Here is a 24,659-nt window from a genome sequence, read left to right on the forward strand (position 1 = left end):
TTCCCTTAATCTATCTTCATGGTCTTTTAATTGTTTGTCTCTTTTTTCCTCAGTTTCCCTCTTTGCTATCAACTTGTCTTCTAGGTCACTCACTCGTTCTTCCACCTCGTTAACCCTCGTCGTTAGGACTTCTAGTTTGGATTGCATCTCATTCAATTGATTTTTAATTTCTGCCTGATTAGCTCTAAATTCTGCAGTCATGAAGTCTCTTGAGTCCTTTATACTTTTTTCTAGAGCCACCAGTAGCTGTATAATAGTGCTTCTGAATTGGCTTTCTGACATTGAATTGTAATCCAGATTTTGTAACTCTGTGGGAGAGAGGACTGTTTCTGATTCTTTCTTTTGAGGTGAGGTTTTCCTTCTAGTCATTTTGCTCAGTGCAGAGTGGCCAAAAGCAAGTTGTATTGGGAAAAAGAGAAAAAGAGAGGAGAGAAAGAAGGAAAGAAAAGAGAAAGAGAAAAAAAAAAAGGGAAGAAAAAGAAAAAAAAAAAAACGAAAAAAAAAAAAAGAAGAAAAAGAGAAAGAAAAAGAAAGGAGAAATAAAAAGGGGGTGGGGGAAGGAAACAAATCAAAAAGCAAAACAAAACAAAAACAAAAACAAAAACAAAAACAAAAACAAACAAAAAAAGAACCACCGGGGAGTATCTTCTGATTCTGTGTTCTTTAAGTCCCTTGGCTTCTCCTGGAAGTTGTCAGTCTAGCTGGTGTTCTGGGGGAGGGGCCTGTTGTGCTGGTTTTCAGGTGTTAGCAGTTGGGGGAGCTGCTCAGCCCCCTGCCTGGTGCAGGGCTCAGTGGGGGGTGTTTACCCCGTGAGGCCGCAGGAGGAACAGCCCCAGTGGCGGGGCAGCTCTGGAAACCTGGATTCAGCTCCGGCAGTAACTCCGTCTGCAGGGCCTGGAGGCTCCGGGGCGGGGCCGCTGATGTGCTCAGCTGGGGCAGGAGCGTCCTCGCTGTCCTGGGCCCTCCCGGCCTCTGCCTGTCCCGGGGGAGGCGGGATCCTGGGCTGTGTCCCGGCGCCCTGTGCTCCGGGGCCTGCGCTGGTGGATTCGCGCTCCCGGGCCGCAGGCCCCTCCGCGGAGCCGCCGCCCGAGCCCCTCCGAGCTGCTCCTGGAACCGCGCAGGCCCCTCCGCACGGAGCCTCTTCCTCTGCCCGAGCCCCTCCGAGCTGCTCCCGGGGCCGCGCAGCCCCCTCCGCGGAGCCGCCGCCCGAGCCCCTCCAGCTGCTCCGGGTCCCGCCGGGTCCCGCCGTGCGCGCTGCAGCCCTTAGGGAGCTCGGCGCACTCTCCTGGGCGCGGAGTTGCTGTTACTGTCCCGGGGAGCCCGAGGGCATCCCCGCCCTCCTGGGTCCTGCTCCAACTCCCCGCGAGCCCCTTTCCGCCCGGGAAGGTCGGTGCAGCTCCTGCGTCTCCGGGACGGGGCTCTCCTGTCCTGGGGACACTCGCCCCGGCCTCAGCCCGGCTCCTCGCGGGCCCCTCCCCCTTGGAGGCCTTTGTTTCTTTACTTCTTTTTCCCCGTCTTCCTACCTTGATAGAAGCGCGAACTCTTCTCACTGTTGCATTCCAGCTGGTCTCTCTTTAATTCTCAGGCCGAATTCATAGATTTTTCAGGATAATTTGAAGGTTTTCTAGGTAGTTTGGTGGAGACAGGTGATTTGGAGACCCTACTCTTCCGCCATCTTGCTCCTCCCTCACAGCATCTCTTTCTTGACAGGATTCTGACTAATAACAAAGCTCAGCTCAGTGGTAAAGAAACATCAACCAGAAATGATGTCAGTCTCACTCCAGTTTGGTTCATTAAGAATAGAATTGTCCTGCACCAAAGTATGATCTCCTCTGTGAAGTTCTTCATGCCTTCCCCCATGCATGTACAGCCTATGAACAACTTAAGACAGGATATAAAATCAGTTCATCATATGTGCCAACTCTAGTAGGTTGGTAGCATAAGTGTATGAAGGCATGCCAGGTTCACTAAGAAAGATTTTCAAGACTGATAAATGACATCTGCCTTGGATACAATGCCTCCATTATGCTTATCTGTATTGCCTCATTCTACCAAATGTCCATTTGACTGTCCTTTCAACAGTCAAATCTCCAATCTAGGTACTAGATATGTCATTTCAAATCCAGTTATGTTAGACTTCTGGTGATCCTTAGCACACTGGAGACTAGCTAGTTAGCCAGGACTTTTGGATCACTTGAAACTACTGACCCTGGAGATTTTATTGCTGATTTTTGCAGGCACATGACCTTGGCTTACACCTACTCCCCACCCCCAATATGTTCAAAAGGCTAGCCTTCTCCCTCATTAGGGCTTTTCTACCTCATCTCTTAAATCAGATGCTTCCCTCCAAGGTCGTGGTCAATACCAGGATCAAGATATACCAGAGAAAGGATTGCCTAAAAAGCCAACACTGGTTTTAGAAATCCTAAAGTGTCCCTCATGTGTCTATTACTTAATATTTTACTTTCTATATATTAAAAAAAAAAAAAAACTTTGTACTAGTTGTCCCTTTACTACACCATTCTGGCCAATGGCTATGCCCTAATGTTATATTATCTGGGCTGACTTAGGGTCACCACTGAGAAGATAGTCCAGACAAATCTTTGGAACATATTTATCTGTCAGTACCTAACACAAAACAGATCTGATTCATTTGCTGTGATTTATAATTTGTCATTTCTAGATTTTAGATTTCACTATGTTCTAACTAGAACTATTTTTAAGGGTTTCTGTTCAGAAATTAAATTAGTTGTTTTAAGTAGATTAAATTGATCATGGCTTGACTTTTTTTGAAAAAGAACTCAGAATTTTTCATTCACATTCAAGTCTGACATATTCTACCTTCTCTTAAAAGATACACTTAGTGCCATCTGGTTTGTTTTGCCAAAATATTGCAGCAGCATTTGACTCCAAGGAAATACAATAGACTTAGAAATCAGAAATGTGAAAAATGCTTCCACATTCCAGTCCCTGTTTCCTTCCATGTAATGAAGTCCTGGTGCATATCTTTGTAATTTTCAGTCTGAGAAGACACGTGTCTAAATAAATTGTGCTGGGTAGACTGGACTCATCAAAACGCTGTCAGAGGAAATGGACCTAGCATATTATTGAACTGTCCAACTATAGGAAGAGCTGAGTAGATAACAAGGAGGCTTTCAACAAAGTAATTTACAAACACAAGTCTTATATCATTTGGTGTGCTGATGCCTGGGAAATGATATCTGTGTTCCCTTGGCTCTCAATCCTTCTAATGCCAAAATCATTGATCTATTGTTGTTATAAATTAAAAAAAAAAATAAGAGTACTATGTGACACAGAAAGCCTAACCAAAACACACATTTAATTCATTCCTAAATTTCCTGATTGATTCTGTATGAAGTCACTCATGGAGACTGATTCCTGTCACTTTTGGATTTTAGGGGAAATAACTTCAACATAGTATTTTCCAATATTCTAACCTTTTTTTTTTTTTTTTTCAGTCCTAAGATAGGGCATGCTCATGGACAACAAATTCAGGATAAGAATTAAGTTACCAGAGAAATTTGTAGCTAGAACTTTTGACACGCTAATGCAAAAAAAAAAACTAACAAACACTAAGTGGAGTATATCTTTACTACTTATTCACCAACTGCACAGCCTTTGTTATTCATCCAGCTGGCATATTCATTGTCTAGCAGTGGTACATTACTCATTCTATCACAGGTATAATGCACCTATAAGAATTAAAAACAAGGGGATCCCTGGGTGGCTCAGCGGTTTAGTGCCACCTTCGGCCCAGGGCGTGATCCTGGAGTCCCAGGATCAAGTCCCACATCAGGCTCCCTGCATGGAGTCTGCTTCTCCCTCTGCCTGTCTCTCTGCCTCTCTGTCTGTGTCTCTCATGAATAAATAAATAAAATCTTTTTTTAAAAAAGAATTAAAAACAAAACAAAAGATAGGATTTGAGGTCTTCTCAGATTTTATCATTCCTCTGAGAAGTCTTTTATGCCATCCAACTCTAATCTCAAGTTACTGATAACTTCCAGTGTTGGACTTACCACTTTCTGTAGAAACAAGCCTTCCGGGCTTAGTACCAGGCATATCATTTATCTAAGGGTTTTGTAGCAACCTGACACTTTTAGCACACCTTTGGAGCCAAGAACCCATAAATGCTGGAAAATATTCATCTATATGTATTATTCTTTGTCAAAGATGACACCAGTGGGAACATCTTCGATAGAACTGAGGGAAAAAGATCAAGCAAAGTAGCCTGCACTATGCTGTGCCTTCTTAATTATTAATCTTCCAAATGCCAAATGTTGACTTAAGAGGGCTATTGAGAAAGCTGAGGTACAGAGGAACAGAATGACCTGAGTAGAATAGATGTTCAATGAGTATTTGCTGATTAAGTAAAGAGATGCTATAAGAGAGGTATTAATTTCCTAATGCTACCCTAACAAAGAATCACAAATTGGGTAGCTTCAAACAACAGAAATTTATTCTCTCCCAGTTCTGGGGACTGGAAGTTCAAAATAATAGTGTCAGCAGAGCCATGTTTTCTCTGAGACCCTAGGTAGCCCCTTTATAGATTCTGCTGGTGCTCATCAAACCTTGATGTCCCTAGGCTTGCAGCTACCTCCCTCTAGTCTCTACCTCCAACGTCATATAGTCTTATTTCTTGTATGTCTCTGTTTTCACATGGCATTTTCTTCTTCTTCTAAGGATGCCAGTTATACTGGATCAGGGCCCATCTTGATCACCTCATTCAATTATTTCTACACAGACCCTAATTCCAAGGTCACATTCACAAGCAGCAGGAGTTAGGACTTTAATATACCTTCTAGGGGACACAGTTCCCTACCCATAACACAAGCGTAGAGAAAATGAGCATAGGGTAACAGTATTGCTTAGAATACTTCTGAAAATAATTCTGAAAACTGATGCATTAACTACAGGAATACTTTCTAAACCAATGTCTTTAGGTTGAGTCACTTAAGTATTTCCTCTGTTGTCTTTCTCTCTTGACCTTCCACTCCTCAGGTAATTTTTTTCCACCTGCTCTTGGAAATGTTTTCTAATCACTACAATCAATGGTAATTAGTTTCCACCTATTTGCATTCTAGATCTTCTCACCATCCATAAGACAGTACTTATTTTTTTGTTCTTCATATCAAAGGGGTATCAAATTATTGAGGTACAAAATGAAGGCTCACACCTGTATTTTTGCATACATTAAAGTTATTATCTGATCCATCATGAAATATTTTCTATTAATACCAGTCCCGGTACTAATGATAAGTACAAATTCTGTATAAAAAACCAATCACCTGGGTAGTTATCCTTTAAGACCTTGTCCTTTCTCCTGAATTTGGTGCATACTTTTGCAACTCCTTAGACATTCCAAAATTACTCCTTGAGCAAATATTAATTAAAATTTTAGCATGCCCAAAGTCAGACTTGCCATCTGTACTTCAAAACTCATTTCTCAATTCCTGAGTAATATAACTCCATTGGAGGCAAATATTTTCTTCTAAATAAAGCAAATGAGAAAGTTCAAAGCCACTTTGGACTCCTTTGTCCTCAACATTCAATTTGTGTCCAAATCATGTCATTCTATCTAAATCTTTTTCCTGCTTTGTTCATCTGCATTCTTATCACCGGTGTTTCCTTTTATAAGTTCTTACAATCATGTAGATCTTTATTCTCCTATACTGCCATAAGCTTTTTAGTGATAGAAATCATTCTGGAATCACCCATAGGGAAAAGATCAGGGTCATGCACATAGAATATTAAATTAACTGAGATGTACATAATTAGGGGGAAAAAGAAACTGAAGATACAAGCAGATGTAAGTTATCCTGAAAGATTTTTATTAACAGAGTCTATTTAGAAGAGTGATGTTATGGGGCACCTGGGTGTAAGTCTTGGTTTGGTCTCAGGCTGTGATCTCAGGGTGATGAGATTGAGCCTCATGTTGGGCTCCAGGCTCAGCATGGAGTCTGCTTGAGATTCTCTCTCCCCCTCCTGCTTGTATGTGCGCGCTCTCTCTCTCTCTCTCAAATAAATAAATCTTAAAAAAGGAAGAGTGGGGTTATGTTTTGAAAGTAATAATTCTGCTCACAATCTTCTCTATATGTCCCTAAGATACATCATGATCATAGAAGTGTCAATTTTGAAATCTTGAGTGGTTGAATAGCCCTGTTACTGTTATGCTGGCCATTAAGTAATGAAAACAAATGCTGAAATCCACTATTTGGCTAATCAATTATTGATCTAATAACCAGAAAACTACTATCTTCATAAAGCTGTAAGTTCAAGAAAACCATCACAAATAACCAAAATGTCTGAGTCTTTGACAAACTTTGAAAATGACTCATTGCAAGATCAATCTTAATATGTGAAAAAAGCAGCCAAAAATGGGCAATTTGCAATAGAATACTTTTACATATTTTTAAAATTCACTTTTACTTTATACTTTTATCTTTTCGGGTGTTCTTGATATGTGTCTCTGGATATTTGACTATATTCTACACTTTATTAATTGTGGATACCTGATGTGTTTCAGAGCTTCTGTAAGTCTCTAAGGTCTATTTTGCAACCTCTTTCTTATCAAGCAATCTAGCTGGAAAGGAAGGCTAGATGGAATATTTTGTCATCAATGTGATAAAAACAAATACAATCATCACACAAATGACAGAATAAAATATTTTCATGAGCCATGCTGCCCATAACGGTCTATGCTGGCTTGCTTTCCTTCCCATTTTGAATGTCACCTAATCTGTTTTTCTATGTAAGAAGTTCAGCAATGCATTATTTAGCTCAACCCAATAATTATATTCAAATAGCAATTTAGACCTTTGAAAGAACTTTTGCATATTTATTTTATTTCACTGTCAAAACTATCCTAGCAGAGTTAAATCAGGATATGAGAGCTACAAGTTATACAGAAATAAGTTTTTTTTAAAATTTTTTATTTATTTATGATAGGCACACAGTGAGAGAGAGAGAGGCAGAGACACAGGCAGAGGGAGAAGCAGGCTCCATGCATGAGGAGCCCGATGTGGGATTCGATGTGGGATTCGATCCCGGGTCTCCAGGATCGCGCCCTGGGCCAAAGGCAGGCGCTAAACCACTGCGCCACCCAGGGATACCTAGAAATAAATTTTATATAGGAATGAAAGTCTACACAGAAGTGATAGGAGCTGGCAAATGAAGGTCTGGAAGTAGGAAATAAGAGGATTGAGTAGAATAATCACTAATCATGTCAGCCAGAAGTGCCAGCTCATGTAGACAGGAAGGAACTTTTGGGAAATTCAACAATTATACAGATTTTACGATCTACCTCTTCTGTGGAAATGTCCATTTTAGGGAAGTTTCTGCCTCTGTGGAAATCATACTTGTGGGCCTGGAACCTAGTGCCTTGTAGGAGGCTTGGGACCGTTGCTGATCAGCTGGGCCAGTAGCCAGGAAAATGAGCTGAATGTAAAACAGGAGGAGAACAACACCCTGATACTCACCAAACACCTTTGTGGTCTGTCCATCACTGTCTTTGTCTCTCTCAATCTTCCAAAATATCTCTACTTCACTTCTGCCTTTCAAATTCCATGTGAGTTTCTCTTTTGATTCCCAGTAACTTGGAACCATGCAGGAGACGTGATTCAGGCAGATGTAGTCCTACACCTTGAACAGAGGAAGAGATGCTCAGTGGGTACTATTTTGTTAAGATATCAGATGTTATTACCCCATTCTTAGATGAGGAAACTGAGACATGGTTTGTGATGGGGATTGGGGTGGGCTGTTCCAGAATGTGCTATTTTGACATGTGGATTATTTGAGTTAAAGGCAATCAAGTCCTGACAGGCTCAAGAAGACCTTTTTAGCTCCCCCTTAATTACCTGAAAGAATTTAGATAGGGAGACTCTACCTGAAAGAGAGCTATTATTAAATATAACTTTTTTTTTACACAAGAAAGACTTTCCATATGGCATGGCAAATATTTGTCTATGAAACATTTGTTCTTCCCATTTCCTGTGAATTGTATTCCTTCCATTTGAAAACCCAGACCCCTACCCTTCCTCCTTAGCTCCTCACGGTTTATAAGTCTCAAATGTCTGTCTTTGACCCTCTCATAGCTATGTGAAGCTCCCATAAATACAAAATTAAATTTGTTTTTCTCCTGTTAATTTGTCTTATTTCAATTTAATTAATAGACCAGCCAAAGAACCTAAAAAGAAAGAAGGGAAAATTTATCCTCCCCTATTCTTATTTGAATCTACTTGGCTAATAAAGTAGATTCATTTAAACAGACACTTCATGAAAGAAAAAATCCAAATGGCTAATAAACATATTTTATATCAACGAATTTTAAAAATCTGATGTCTCTATGTACCAAAAGTAGAAATTAAAAATTATGACAAAACTAAGTGTTGTTGAGGAATAGGCACTACTTTGTAAAACAATTTGGTATTATCTGGCAAAACCAAAAATACTTTCTCCCATGTCTCAACAATCCCTCTCATACATATAATATAATATACCTTAGATAAAGATAAAAGCACCAAGGTATGTGTGTATACACACACACACACATATATATATGTATGTATGTATATATATGTATATTCACAGCAGTATTATTTATATTAACCTAAAATTGGAAATGACTCAAATGTTCACTTATGAAAGAATAAATAAACTGACATCCCCATACAATAGAATACTGCACAGCAAGGAAAATGAATGGATTAGAGTTATATACAAAAAGCATGGATTAATCTATAAGCATGATAATAAAATAATCCTTGGGCTTTTTTAGAGCTTAGATGTTTTACCCTCAAACTGTGCAGTAATAAAATACATATAATACTTAATGTTTGTGCAATTCAACATCTTATTTTAAAAATCTAGGACAAGAGACATCTTTGAATCAATGCATTTTTATGATGCACAAAATTCTCACTAGCCTCACAAATCTGCATAATGGGTCTCCTCTCATGTGGCTCAGCTATTTACAAAGCAGGCCAAATTCATTTTGGTCCTTATACATCCAATGAAATGCCTTATAAACTAAAGTGGAAAATATTAAAAGAAATTCCTCTTAAATGCCTATTCTTAAATCACAAATGGATGTATTGTAGGTAGTACTGAAACAGAGTATAGAGGTTCTCTCCAGGCATACAGAGAATATTCATAAGAACTGACTCTATATTTGATGTGCCAGCTGGAGGCACTTTACTGGGTCAGTGTACCCATTCCCCCTCTGTTGGCACCCTCCTCAGCAGAGTTGTCCTCACCTGATGAGACTCACTTTGCCTTAAGATGATTGGGACGTTACCTGCCCCCCTTAGGGTCAGGATGGGTGGCTGATATAAGGATGTAACAGGCCCTTTGTCTTTGGGAAGGACAATTTCTATATATTCACACTCCAGAGCTCCTGTGGGATTAAGCCATTATACTTCTCCTGAAACACACCTTTGCTTGGCTTCCTCTGCTCTATTATGCTTCCCTTACTCCCTTACAAATTTCTCTCGAGAATACTCCCTCTGTAAATAATTTGCACAAGAATCTTTTTTTTTTTACTATCTTGATCATTTTTATTTTTTTTAATTTATTTTTTATTGGTGTTCAATTTACTAACATAAAGAATAACCCCCAGTGCCCGTCACCCATTCACTCCCACCCCCCGCCCTCCTCCCCTTCTACCACCCCTAGTTCGTTTCCCAGAGTTAGCAGTCTTTACGTTCTGTCTCCCTTTCTGATATTTCCCACACATTTCTTCTCCCTTCCCTTCTATTCCCTTTCACTACTATTTATATTCCCCAAATGAATGAGAACATATAATGTTTGTCCTTCTCCGACTGACTTACTTCACTCAGCATAATACCCTCCAGTTCCATCCACGTTGAAGCAAATGGTGGGTATTTGTCATTTCTAATAGCTGAGTAATATTCCATTGTATACATAAACCACATCTTCTTTATCCATTCATCTTTCGTTGGACACCGAGGCTCCTTCCACAGTTTGGCTATCGTGGCCATTGCTGCTATAAACATCGGGGTGCAGGTGTCCCGGCATTTCATTGCATTTGCACAAGAATCTTATGCTTCTAGAAACTTAACCTAAGACAGTTGGTACTAGAAGTAGACCTAATGGGGATAAAGAATGTAAAGTTGCATGAGGGAGAAATTTTTAATAATGGACCCTTTCCATGTTTCTCAATTTAATAATATGAAAGAGATTCTCAAGTTGGTTTAAATATGCTGATGGGATGGTTCTTAAAAGATTGAAGAAAGTGAAACTTATAAACCCACATTACACATATGGTATGCCAGAATTGCTGTGACAAGCTATGGAGGAAGAAATCAACAGGCTCAGAGAAGTAGGCATGCTCGAACAGAACTATCATATAATCAAAAAACCCACCAGCTGACTATGTTCCTAGAGACAGCCAGAAAACACTCCCTTGCCAAGGCAATAAGGAATGCTCAGTGAAAAGTTCAAAAAGCTCAAGTGTGGTGGTTCTCTGCCCACCAGTACTGAGAGTCAAAGACACTTAATAGCAATAGGGCTCCTCAATAGCAATAGGGATAATAGGAATCCAAACTAGGAAAAGCCAAAAGGTAGTACTTAACCCTCATAGATGAGGTGGACATAATTATTTAAAATGAAGAACAAATCGGAATGGCAGCCAGGAGATCCTGACTCAAAATGATTTATACATGATTCACACACCCTTCTTACATATTTCTAAAGGCAAGATGTTGGATAGCCAACATAGTACAACAAAAGTATTGCATACATAATCAAAAAAAAAAAAAATCAAGAAAGGATGAGCCAAGGGATGAGATCTGGCATCCATGAAAAGTCAAAATCCCTTGTCCCATCTCCAGACCTAAACCAGCTCTCTGGCCATGAACTCTCCTACAGAAAAAAGAGCCTGTTCCCTTTGAGGAAGGCCCAGCAATACTGTAGCCAAGACACAAAGTAGTAATTTTCCCAGACTTTCCATCAAAGAGCCATCCAGTTTTTTCATATTATTTGAATAACCCCATATGAATTGAAGAAAGTAAATTTTTAAATATTTTTTATTTTATTTAAATTAAATTAACATATAGTGTAATATTAGTTTCAGAGGTAGAGTTCAGTGATTAATCAATTGTAAATAACACTCAGTGCTCATTACATCATATGCTCTCCTTAATGCCCATAGCCCAGTTATACCATCCTCCCACGAACCTCCCCTCAAGCAACCCTCAGTTTGTTTCTTTTAGTTGAGTTTCTTATGATTTGTCTCCCTCTATGATTTCATCTTATTTTGTTTTCCTTCTCTTCCTTTACAATCCTCTGCTTTGTTTCTTAAATTCCACATATGAGTGAAATCATATAACAATTGTCTTTCTCTGATTGACTTATTTTGCTTAGCATAATACACTCTAGTTCCATCCATGTTGTTGCAATGGTAAGATTTCATTAACAATATCATGAGCAAGAAAAGACTAAAGAGAAAAAAAGAAAAAAAATAAGGAAATGGGGCACCTGAGTGGCTCAGTCAGTTGGGCATTGGACTGGTGATTTCAGCTCAAGGCATGATCTCATGTGTTGTGAGATCTGGCCTCCTGTCCAGCTCCATGTTCAGCAGAGATTTTCTCTCTCTCTCTGCCCCTCCCCTGTTTATGTGCTTTCTCTCTCTCTTCAGTAAATAAATCTTTTTTAAAAAGAAAGAAAAAGAAAAAAAAAAGGAACTATGGGTTGTCTTATCTTTTTCTTTCCTTCTATGTCATTATATTATGATTATAGTGGCTGGCTAACACAAGAAAGTAACATGACAGAAAGGATATAATAGGATTCCTTGGTTGTTCATGTTTCCTAAAAAACTATTACCTTCTTTCTGCATTGGAAGTAAGCATGGACACTAAGAGCTGTCAGCACCTCCCCTACTTATCCAACTGTTAATGTATCATGCATACTGCATTTATTTCCTCTGCTCACACACATATTCCATTGTCCCATCAGACTTCACTTACAAAACATATATACAAAGATAAAAATTTTAAGTATTCAAAGATGGCAACAGCAGAGCATTGAAACAAGCGTAAGACTCTTCTGAGCATTGGAGTCTCATGCAACTGCCTGGGTCACATTCCAGTGAAACCAGCCCTGCCGAAACAATGTTTTGTGGATATTTTAATGAATGAAGGCATGGATGAATCTCACTAAGAAAGAAAAAAAAGGAAAGAAATTCAGATTGATAGAATGATGAGATTTTTTTCATCTATCAAGTTATCAAGCACATTTTTTTCAATGATAACACCTGTAGGGGTGAAGGTACAGCTAATGTGGGAATTATTAGGCTACACTGATGGACTGTTTGTACTTTTCTGCTGTAAAGATTCTTAGTAGAGTTCACATTCTTTAACATAGCAATTCTACTTATGGAAATCTAACCTAAGGAAATATTTCAAAATTTCAAACAGATGATGTTTGATCATGTTCATTGTAGCATTACTTTGAAGAAGTGAAAATTGGAAACAACCTTAATATCTAAGAGTGGGGGACTAATTATGAAAAGTTTAATATTTTTATATGAAAAATATTAGGTCATCATACAAAGCATCTGTATGAAAAATATTTCTTGTAAAAAAATTACTTGGTTTGTATAATACCTCATAATATTTAATGAAAGGATAGAAAATTATAATTATGTTGTAATAAATATATAAAAAGTAAATATATAAATATATTACATACAATAAATATAGTATACTATTTATTATAATATGACTATACATTTATTAATTAAAATAGAATTATATATTATGCACATAATATATATTACATATATGTTTTAAAGACTAGAAGGAATTGGGGGGAACATTAATATGGTGCTGACCCTAGTAGTGGGGTTACAAGTGATTTAGCTTCTTTTTTAAAAAATATTTTATTTATTTATTCATGTGAGACACACAGAGAGAGGCAGAGGGAGAAGCAGGCTCCATGCAGGGAGCCTGGTGCGGGATTGGATCCCGGGACCCTGTGATCACTCCCTGAGCTGAAGGCAGATGCTCAACTGCTGAGCCACCCAGGCATCCCTGATTTAGCTTCTTTATATGTTTCCCACTTCTTCCTTATACTATCCTTAACTTCTTTGGAAATTAAAAAAAAAAAAAACACAGACACACACGTTAAACATTAATCAGAGAGAAAGCTTCAAACTAATTCTAAGCATTTTAGAGCTTTATTAATATTGTAGTATTTATTCACCTGTGCCTGGTACATTTTCCATAATTTGTGTTTCTCTTTATCCTTTCAATTGCTTTGTGAAATCAATTGCTCTTAGCTCATGCTATCAAGCCTAAAAGAAGGAGATAAAATAGTGTGAAGGTAATAATGGTTATATTGACCAAAAAAAAAAAAAAGAGCCAGACACTCAAACAGCCTGTACCTTTGCTATTTTTATTATGTACAGAACTGAAATTTCAATTGATCCTTGAGGCTTTAGCCCAACACTTCTTATCCTGCCTCTCTAGGAGATGAACTCTGGCATAACTGACACATTCAGATACTTGAAACACTATAGAAATGGTTTCAAGGATGCTATTGCTGCTGTTGCACGTAATTATTTCTTCTGTAATTTTTATTATGTTTTCACAGAATTTTAAATAGGATTTATTCTTTTACATTTTCTAGTTCTGTTTATGTTTCATGGTTAGGCAAAAGATACATTATATCAGTATCATAAATTGATCAATACTTGAATATTCATGACAAAGATGCACACACATACATTCCTATTCATAGAAGTCCAACTGGTTGCTTTCTGCCTGTGGATGCCACTGAATAGGCATCGTTAAAATCTCCCCTCCCACTGCCATTATGTTGAAGCCAGAGTCTCCCAAAGAGCCTGAACAGCTGCAGAAGCTCTTTATCAGAGGTTTGAGCTTTGAAACAACTGATGAGAGTCTGAGGAGCCATTCTGAGCAATGGAACACTTATAGACTGCGTGGTAATGAAAGATCCAAACACCAAGTGCTCCAGAGGCTTGGGGTTTGACGTGTGCCACTGTGGTGGAGATAGATGCAGCCATGAATGCAAGGTCACACAAGGTGGATGGAAGAGTTGTGGAACCAAAGAGAGCTGTCTTAAGAGAAGATTTGCAAAGACCTGGTACCCACTTAACTGTGAACAAGATTTATTTGGTGGCATTAAAGAAGAAACTGAAGAACATCATCTAACATCATCTAAGATTATTTTGAATAGTGTCGGAAAATTGATGTGATTAAAATCATGACTGACCAAGGCAGTTGGCAAGAAGAGAGACTTTGCTTTTATAACATGTGATGACCATGACTCTACAGAGAAGATTGTCCTTTAAAAATCCCATACTGTGAATGGCCACAACTGTGAAAGCCCAATCTAAGCAAGAGATGGCTACTGCTTCATCCAGCCAAAGACATTGAAGTGGTTCTGGAAATTTTGCTGGTGGTTGTGGAGGTGGTTTTGGTAGGAATTACAACTTTGGTCATAGAGGAAACTTCAGTGGGTGAGGTGGCTTTGGTGGCAGACCAGATGGTGGTGGATGCGGTAGCAGTGGGGATGGCTATAACTGATTTGGTAATGACAGAAGCAACTTTGGAAGTGGCGGAAGCTATAACTATTTTGGCAACTACAGCAATCTTCAAATTTTGGACCCATGAAAGGAGAAAATTTTAGAGGCAGAAACTCTGGCCCCTGTGATGGTGAAGCCAGTACTCTGCCAAACCACAAAACCAAGGTGGCTCTGGCAGTTCTAGCAGCATCGAGAGCTATGGTAATGGCAGAAAGTTTTAATTACTGCCAGAAAAAAAGCCTTAACAGGAGAAGAGAGCCAGAGAAGTAACAGGGAAGCTATACACTGCAAAGATTTGCAAACTCAGCCAAGCACAGTGATAGCAGAGCCTAGCTGCTACAAAGAAGACATGTTTTAGACAATACTCATGTGTATGGGCAGAAAACTCAAGGACTATATTTGTGACTAATTGTATAATGGGTTATTTTAGCTTCTGTTCTGTGGAAAGTGTAAAGCATTCCAACAAAGGGTTTTAAAGTAGATTTCTTGTTTGCATGCATGCATGCTATTAATCGCTAAATGTAATAGTCTGATCATGATGCTGAATAAGTGTCTTAAAAAAAAAAAGAAGTCCAAATGGTCATTTCTAACACTCTATTTAATTAATAGGAAAAATAATGAATCTAATCTCTTAAATTATTCAAGGCAATATGAGCAACTGCCTATAGAAAAACAATTTGTAAATTATTTTGTAATTAGCTTTAAGTTGTGTTTGAACTTTTTAGTGAATAGAGTATGCATCATCTCTTCTTCCTTAAATAGATAAACATTTCAAATGAAAAGATTCAAACCAAAAATATTTAGGTCATGATGACCTACACTTTCCTGGATTGATTCAATTAACAGAAAATTTATGTCCTCACAGAAGACCATTTCCCTATGTTGCCCCTCCACACATCAAGCTTAGGAGGTTTATATCAACCTAAGATTCTCAAGGTTGGAGATAACCTCCAAGGTCATTGAGTCCATCAGTTCTCAAACAGATCCACTTATGTTGTGGTTCTAGTGATTCTCTGTGAAATAAGTAAAATGGCTCTTTTTCATCGCACCTCCAAGGCAGTTGGCTCCTTCAGGATGAAGCTGAACATCTCTTTCCCAGCCACAGGCTGCCAGAAACTCATTGAAGTGGATGATCAGTGAAAAACTGTGTACCTTTTATGAGAAGGATATGACCACAGACATTGCTGCTGATGCTCTGGGCAAGGAATGGAAGGGTTACATAGTACAAATCAGTGGTGGCAATGACAAGCAAGGCTTCCCCATGAAGCAGGGTGTCTTGACCCATGGCTGTGTCCGCCTGCTGCTGAGTAAGGGGCATTCCTGCTACCGACCCAGGAGGACTGGAAAGAGGAAACACAAATCTACCTGGGGTTGCATGGTGGATGCCAATCTCAGTGTTCTCAATTTGGTTATTGTGAAAAAAGGGGAGAAGGATATTCTTGGACTCACTGATATTTCTGTGCCTCATCGCCGGGGGCCCAAAAGGGCCAGCAGAATCTGCAAACTTTTTAATCTGTCAAAAGAAGACGATGTCCACCAGTATGTTGTTAGAAAGCCCCTAAACAAAAAAAGGTAAGAAACCTAGAACCAAGGGGCCTAAGATTCAGCATCTTGTTACTCCATGTGTCCTCCACATGTCCTCCAATACAAACATCAGCGTATTGCTTTGAAGAAACAGCATACTAAGAAAAAGAAGGAAGAGGCTGCAGAATATGTTAAACTTGTGGCCAAGAGAATGAAGGAGGCCAACGAAAAATGGCAGGAACAGATTGCCAAGAGATGGAAGCTGTCCTCTCTGAGAGCTTCTACTTCTAAGTCTGAGTCCAGTCAAAAATTAGATTTTCTAAGAGTGACAAATAAAATAAATAAGATCAGAAAAAAAAGAAATAAGTAAAATAAAGACGATATTTCATAAAGCTAATTTCATTTAATTTGGATTCATGTCCTTTAATCTCAGAAAATACCCCTTCAACTCTTTTGATATTAAAAATCCCTTTTTATGAAAAGTATCTAAAATTAAGTGGCTGTCTTTTCTTTTTTAGGTTTTTACCAAAACAATTAGGTAACTCCACATTAGTTTTCTTAAGAAATTCTCTGTTCCATGTCTAATGTCCAAGATCGAGTCAACAAAGAGCTTGTGTCTGCCCATCCCTGAGGCAGTTGGAAAACAAGCACCTGCAGGATGTGACAGCGAACAGCTTTGGAGGCAAATGGATTAAGATTGGAAGTCTGTGTAACTTTAAAGAAATTACTTAATCTAGTTAAGTAATTTATTTCTTTGCCTGTACCACCTGAGCAAATGTTACCTTCGTCTCCCATTGTTGTAAAAATTAGAAAATGAGTGGTTGGCTGACTCTCTAATAGTTCAATGAGAATGTCACCTTTCCAGAAGGCCTGATTCCCTACCCTATCTAATGTACACCCTCTTCTTACCACTCACCCAGCCATTTTCTATCTCAATCAGGGTACATATTATTCTCTGTATTCATTTTATGCTCCCAACCAAAATATGAGATTCATGAGAGAGGGAACTGAGTGTCCCATCCCACTGTACCCAAAGCAATTAAAATATATGGCCAAAACATGGTAGCACTCAATAAATATTCATTGAATACTGAATGAATAGAAATAATTTGATACAAAAAAGACTCAATAAATGTTAGTTTCCTAATTTCATAATGAGGAGAAAAAAATCCATCTCCCTAAAAATGTCACATTGGTCTTCATACTCTGAAGCCATCAGAACCCACCCACACAAAATATCTCACTTTCTAAACATATATTCCCAAGTGGGAAGTGATTCTTTAGGTAACTGTTATTTGGTAAAATCATCTTTATTTTAGAACTGGCTACAATAAGAATGACTATATGATGGTAACTTCAAACTGGGTTTTGGGTGCATATTTAATTTATTGAATAAAAGAATGCCTAATCTTTGAGATTCACACAGAGTGCCAGGGAAATGTCATTTAAAGTCTTCCATTTTAAGACCATGTATAGTATCTGGTAATTGCTTATATTAATTTGCATTTCAAATCAGTATCAAAAAGTTTCACCAGGCAGCCATCTTCAGCTAAACTATCTTATTCTGATAAAAGCTATCATTAAGGAGTAAAATGTTTAGCCTCACACAAACATGCTAAATACTAATATTAAAAAGAAAAGGAAGAAAGGAAGGAAGAGTAGATGAAAGGAATGAATGAATGATGGAAGGATAGAAAGGAGAGGAAACATGTTGCCATTGAGTAAAAACAAAACCACAAATAACAAAACTAAAGGCTCTCTAGCTTCCAGAAACCAAGACCTCAGGGAAGGTCTTATATATCTGAAACATCAGAAATGGACTTTCCTTTTTTTTAAATAATAATTGTATTTTTTATTGATGTTCAATTTGCCAACTTACAGAATAACACCCAGTGTTCATCCCGTCAAGTGCCCCCCTCAGTGCCCGTCACCCATTCACCCCCACCCCCCGCCCTCCTCCCCTTCCACCACCCCTAGTTCGTTTCCCAGAGTTAGGAGTCTTTATGTTCTGTCTCCCTTTCTGATATTTCCCACACATTTCTTCTCCCTTCCCTTCTATTCCCTTTCACTATTATTTATATTCCCCAAATGAATGAGAACATATAATGTTTGTCCTTCTCCGATTGACTTATTTCACTCAGCATAATACCCTCCAGTTCCATCCACGTTGAAGCAAATGGTGGGTATTTGTCATTTCTAATGGCTGAGTAATATTCCATTGTATACATAAACCACATCTTCTTTATCCATTCATCTTTCGATGGACACCGAGGCTCCTTCCACAGTTTGGCTATTGTGGACATTGCTGCTATAAAAATGGACTTTCCTGAGGAAGCTAAGGCTCCAGCCCAACAGAGAAGGGTTTTTGGACACTATGCAAGTATACATGTCTGGAACATGAAAACAAGAAGCTAAGATAATCCCGACTTCATCTTGGCTGTCATCCATGACTCACTTTAAGTACTAAGTTAGTGACTATATTTCAGAGATTGGCAGTCATTAAAATACAACTTGCCAAAGCTCCAACTCTTTTCTTTCATCAAGAAGAATGTCCCATGCAGCTGTGGGAAGTGGTGGGGAAATGGGCCAAGTAGAACTACTGGAAACACAAGCCAAGACATGCTGTGCTGATGCCTGTTTAATGCAGCACTAGATCCTATAAAGGATATTTAGACTTCCAGTTCAGAGTCCAATGTGTTAAAAGCTTGGAAATCATCACTTTCATTCTTAGGAAAAGCAAATGTTTACCAGACTGAAAATCGGTGATTTTTCCGGAAACATCAAAGAATTAAGATTGCAAGGCATACCACCAATCAAATCCTGCAGAGCTAGAGCTAAGATCTGCTTCTCTGTGGCAGAAGCCACCAGGGCCATAATTTGGTAGAAACATTTAAACGGAAATTTTGACAAATTGCTGGAGCTTGTGTATGAACTAGCTTGACAGTGAGAGATCCTGAGGCTTGCAGATGTTACAGGACCTTCACACCTTCATGGATTTCACCTCCAGGAACATGAGGGTTTTAATGGTTAAGAGCCAAGAATGATCACCTTGTGGCTACTGTGAGGGGAAGGCAAGTGTAACCATTGTAAAATATTCCCAGAGTGTTCATAACCAAGGCCTACTCACTAGAGCCTTATCACAGATAGTGATGGGGCATTTTTCCACTACCGTCCCTTCTAGCCTTGATTTCATACAAAGGAAAGGGGAGGAAAGCTAAGAAACACGAGTAAAGGTCACAGCCTTGAGACACAGGGCCACTAAAGGACTGAGATTTAATCATAAGATTATAGGATGCTTCCCCTCTTCCATACCTTACCACCACACCAACACTGTAGTACCAGTAGATTCAGCTAAAAAAGCTGCAAGACTGAGACTCTATTTAAGAAGGAATTCTTAGGGAAACCCAAAGATAACAGGGCACCTAACAACAACAACAAATAGCTAGAGGAATCGAAGTCTCTGCTACTTACAGCTATAGCAAACATTAAGCATGGTCCAAGCACTGGCCAAATTAACATAAACATCACACTAGAGGCCTATTTACCTCAGTTCAATATATCATGTCCACCTTTCAATAACAAAAATAAATTACAAGGTATACTAAAAGGTGAGAAAAAATACAGTCTGAAGAGACAAAGTAAGTGTCAGAATCATACTCTGGTATGACACAGGTGTTGGTTTTATCAGGCCTGATCCCGAATTTCAAATGACTATAATTAATATGTTAAGGGCTCTAATGGGAAAGGTAGACAAGAACAAGTGGGTAATATGAGCAGAGAGATAGAAATTCTAGTAAAGAATCAAAAGGAAATGCTAGAAATCAAAACCACTCTAACAGAAATGAACAATGCCTTTGGCAGGTGCATTAGTAAACTGAATGTATCTGAGGAAAGAATCTGTGAACTTAAAGATAGGTTAATAGAAACTTTCAAAACTGAGTTATAAAGAGAAAATAGAATGAAAGAAGGAAAAGGGGATAGAATGCAACATCCAAGGGCTGTAGGATACTTTCAAATGGTAAAACATATGAATAATTGAAATGTCAGAAGAAGAAAAAAAAAAGTTAGAAGAGCTGGGTTATATATATATTATTAACCATATATAACCACATATTATGTATATTACATTCCGTATCCAACTACAGAAAATCAAAGACACAGAAAAAATTATTGAAGCAAGCTGAGGTGAGGGGACAAACAACAACCACCATCACAACAAAACAACATCACCCACAGAAAAACAAGGATAAGAATTACAGAGGACTTCTTGTTGGATACTATGCAGGCAAGGCATGTTAAAAGAAGGGAACCATCAAACTAGAATTTTATATCTAGTGAAACTATCCTTCAAAAGTAAAGGAGAAATGAAGATAGATACCTGCTCTCACAGTTGCTTTTAGCTCTATTTACCCTCAAAGGGGAGTAACCAAGTGCCTGGAGGCTGGTCATCCTTACTGGAAACATCAGGAGGAGGAAGTGACAGAGATCAGGACTACATTAGGAAAGAGTCCCTAAGACAGGAACATCAAAATAAGAGAATTATTCATGGGGGTGGAGAGTTAATGCACAAACCAAGTATGCTAGACTAAGTATACAACTTGCAACCGGTACCTTCTATTGCTAAACCTCATGTTTCTGCCTAAAAATGGGAACACTTTTCAAACACCATTTGGACTTAACCTCACTCTTTATAGAATATTAAATCTATAGCTATCCAGACAAATACATGAAAACAGCAAAATATTATGGTAGTAGAAACTTAAATGCTAAATGGTGAGCTATAAATGATAATTTCTCAATCAAGTAATTTGAAAAATATTTATTAGGCTTCTATTCTGTCAGGTAATCTAATAATCTCGGAATTTTCATTTAAGTAGTAGAAACTAAAATACATTAAAAAAGTAAATAAACAAGAAAGATATAAACAACAAACAAAACCTAAAACCAGCAGAAGGAAGGAAATAATAAGATGAAAACAGAAATAAATGATATAGAAATGAAAACAAAAACCAATATAACAGATCAATGAAACCAGGAGATGGTTCTTTGAAAAAAAATTTTAAAAATTGATAATCCTCTAACCAGACTTATCAAGAAAAAAGAGAAAAAGCTAAAATAAATAAAATCACAAATGAGAGAGGAGAAATAACAACCAACACCACAAAAATACAAATATTGTAAGAGAATGTTATGAAAAACTATGTGCCAACTAATTGGACAACCTAGAAGAGATGGATGAATTCCTAGAAACATAAACTAAAAAAAAACTGAAATAGGAAGAAATAGGAAATTTGAGCAGACCAATAACCAGCAAATAAACTGAATCACTAATTTAAAAACTCCCAATAAATAAAAGTTCAGGACCAGAGGACTTCACAGAATTCTATCAAACTTTTAAAGAAAAGTTAATAACTATTCTTCTCAAATCACCCCAAAAAAATAGAAGAAGACGGAAAGCTTTCAAATTCATTCTAGGAGGCCAGCATTACCTCGTACCAAAACCAGATAAAGACATCACTAAAAAGGAGAACTATGGGCAATATCTCAGATTCAAAGTTCCTCAACATAATACTAGCAAAGAGGATCAACAATACATTTAAAAAATCATTTATCATGATCAGGTGGGATTTATTCCTCGGTTGTAAGAGGGTTAAATGTTGATAGATCAATCAATGAAATACATCATATCAATAAAAGAAAAGATAGGAACCATATGATCATTTCAAGAGACAAAGAACAGGTATTTGACAAGTACAATATCCATTCATGATTTAAAACATAGTGCCACATAATAAAGGCCATATATGAAATTCCTACAGCTGAATCATCCTTAATAGTGAAAAATTGAAAGCTTTCCCACTAAAGTCAAGAACAAAACATGGATGTCCACTCTCATTATTTTTATTCAGCATATGCTGGAAGTCCTAATCACAGCAATTAGACAACAAAAAGAAATAAAAGGCACCCAAATCAGTACAAAAGAAGTAAAACTTTTGCTATTTGCAGATGGCATTATACTATATAACAAAACCCTGAAAGACTCCACCAGTCTTTGCTAGAACTGAAATACAAATTCAGTAGAGTTGCAGGATACAAAATCAATGTACAGAAATTTGTTGCATTTCTATATACCAATTATGAGGCTGCAGAAACAGAAATTAATAAAACCCATTTATAATTACACCAAAAATAATAAGATACCTAGGAATAAATTTAACCAAAGAGGTGTAAGACCTCTACTCTGAAAACTATGAAACACCAATGAAAGAACTTGAGACAATAAAATAAAATGGAAAGACTTTTCAAGCTCATGGATTAGAAGAACAAATATTGTTAAAGTGTCCATAGTAGGGATGCCTGGGTGGCTTAGTGGTTGAGTGTCTCCCTTGGCTCATGTCATGATCCTGGGGTCTGAGGATCGAGTCCCGCATCATGTTCACTGCAGGGACCTGCTTCTCCCTCTGCCTGTGTCTCTGCCTCTCTCTCTGTGTTTCTCATGAATAAATAAAATCTTTTAAAAAAAGTCCATACTATACAAAGCAATCTACACATTTAATGCAATCCCTATCAAAATATCATTTTTTCACAGAACTTGAAAAAACAATTCTAAAATATGTATAGAACCACAAAAAAACCTGAATAGCCAAAGCAATCTTGAAAAAGAAAAGCAAAGCTGGAGGCATCACAATTCCAAACTTCAAGTTATACTGCAAAGCTGTAGTGATCAAAACAGTGTGGTACTAGCACAAAAAAAGATCAATAGAACAGAACAGACAACCCAGAAATAAACCCACAATTATATAATCAAATAATCTTTGACAAATCAGGAAAGAATATGCAATGGGAAAATGACAGTCTCTTCAACAAATGGTGCTGGGAAAACTGGACAGCAATATACAAAAGAATAAAACTGGACCACTTACTTATACCATACACAAAAATAAGTTCAAAATAGATTAAAGACCTAAATGTGAGACTTGATACCATAAAAGTCCTAGAAGAGAGCACAGGCAGTAATGTCTTTGACATTGGCCAAAGTAACATTTTTCTAGATGTGTTTCCTGAGGCAAGGGAAACAAAAGCAATAATAAAATATTGGGTTTATATAAAAATAAAAAGCTTCTGCGCAGTGAAGGAAAGAATCAACAAAACTGAAAGGCAACCTACAGAATGGGGGAAGATATTTGCAAATGGTATATCCAATAAAAGGGTATTATCCAAATTATATAAAGAACCTACACAACTCAATACACAAAAGCAAATAATCCAGTCAAAAATGGGCAGAAGACAAGAGTATTTCTCCAAAGACGACATACGGAGGACCAATAGACACATAAAAAGATGTTCATCATCACTTACCATCAGGGAAATGCAGATCAAAACTACAACGAGATATCACCTCATACCTGTCAGAATGGCTAAAATCAACAACACGAAAACAACAGGTATTATTGAGAATGTGGAGAAAAAGGAATCCTCATGCACTGCTAGTGGGAATGCAAACTAGTACAGCCACAATAGAACACAGTATGGAGGTTCTTCAAAAAGTTAAAAATATAAGTACTTTATGACCCAGCAACTGCACTCAGGGTATTTACCCCAAAAATACAAAAACACAAATTCAAAGGGATACATGCACCCCAATGTTTATAGCAGCATTACCTACAACAACTCAAGTGTTCTTTTTTTTTTTAATTTTTATTTATTTATGATAGTCACAGAGAGAGAGAGAGAGAGAGGCAGAGACACAGGCAGAAGGAGAAGCAGGCTCCATGCACCGGGAGCCCGACGTGGGATTCGATCCCGGGTCTCCAGGATCGCGCCCTGGGCCAAAGGCAGGCGCCAAACCGCTGCGCCACCCAGGGATCCCTCAAGTGTTCTTTGATTGATGAATCTATAAAGAAGAGGTGATATACATATACAATAGAATATTATTCAGCCATCAGAAAGAATAAAATCTTGAGACACCTGGGTAGCTCAGTGGTTGAGCATCTGCCTTCAGCTCAGGTCATGATCCTGGGATCCTGGGATTGAGTCCCGCTTCCGGCTCGCTTCAGGGAGCCTGCTTCTCCCTCTGCCTGTGACTCTGTCTTTCTCTGTGTCTCAAGAATAAATAAATAAAATCTTTTAAAAAAGAATAAAATTTTGCCATTTAAAATGACATGGATGGAACTAGAGAGTATAATGCTAAGTGAAATAAGTCAGTCAAAGACAAATATCATAGGATTTCACTCCTGTGTGGAATTTAAGAAACAAAACAAATGAGCAAAGTGGAAAAGAGAGAGAGAGAGAGAAACCAAGAAATAGACTCCTAACTATAATGAAAATATTTATGGTTATCAGAGGGGAGGGGGGCAGAAATGGTCAAAATAGGTGATGGAGATTAGGGAGTACACTTGTGATGAGCACCAGGTGTTGTATGGAGATTTTGAATCATTATATTGTACACCTGAAACTAATATTACACCGTATGTTAACTAGGATTTTTTTAAAAAAGGAAAGAAGGATACACACTGGCACAAGTTATGCATAAAATTAAAAGTAAGTGAGT

The 24,659-nt window shown here is 38.0% G+C and overlaps 1 pseudogene; it reads left to right on the top strand.

The window, feature by feature from the left end:
- Positions 1–15,658: 15,658 nt before the first annotated feature.
- Positions 15,659–20,697, top strand: LOC112657911 (40S ribosomal protein S6-like; annotated as a pseudogene).
- Positions 20,698–24,659: the final 3,962 nt, after the last annotated feature.

Source organism: Canis lupus, chromosome 8, assembly GCF_003254725.2.
Source record: "Canis lupus dingo isolate Sandy chromosome 8, ASM325472v2, whole genome shotgun sequence".
In the NCBI taxonomy this organism is placed as follows: Eukaryota; Metazoa; Chordata; class Mammalia; order Carnivora; family Canidae; genus Canis; species Canis lupus.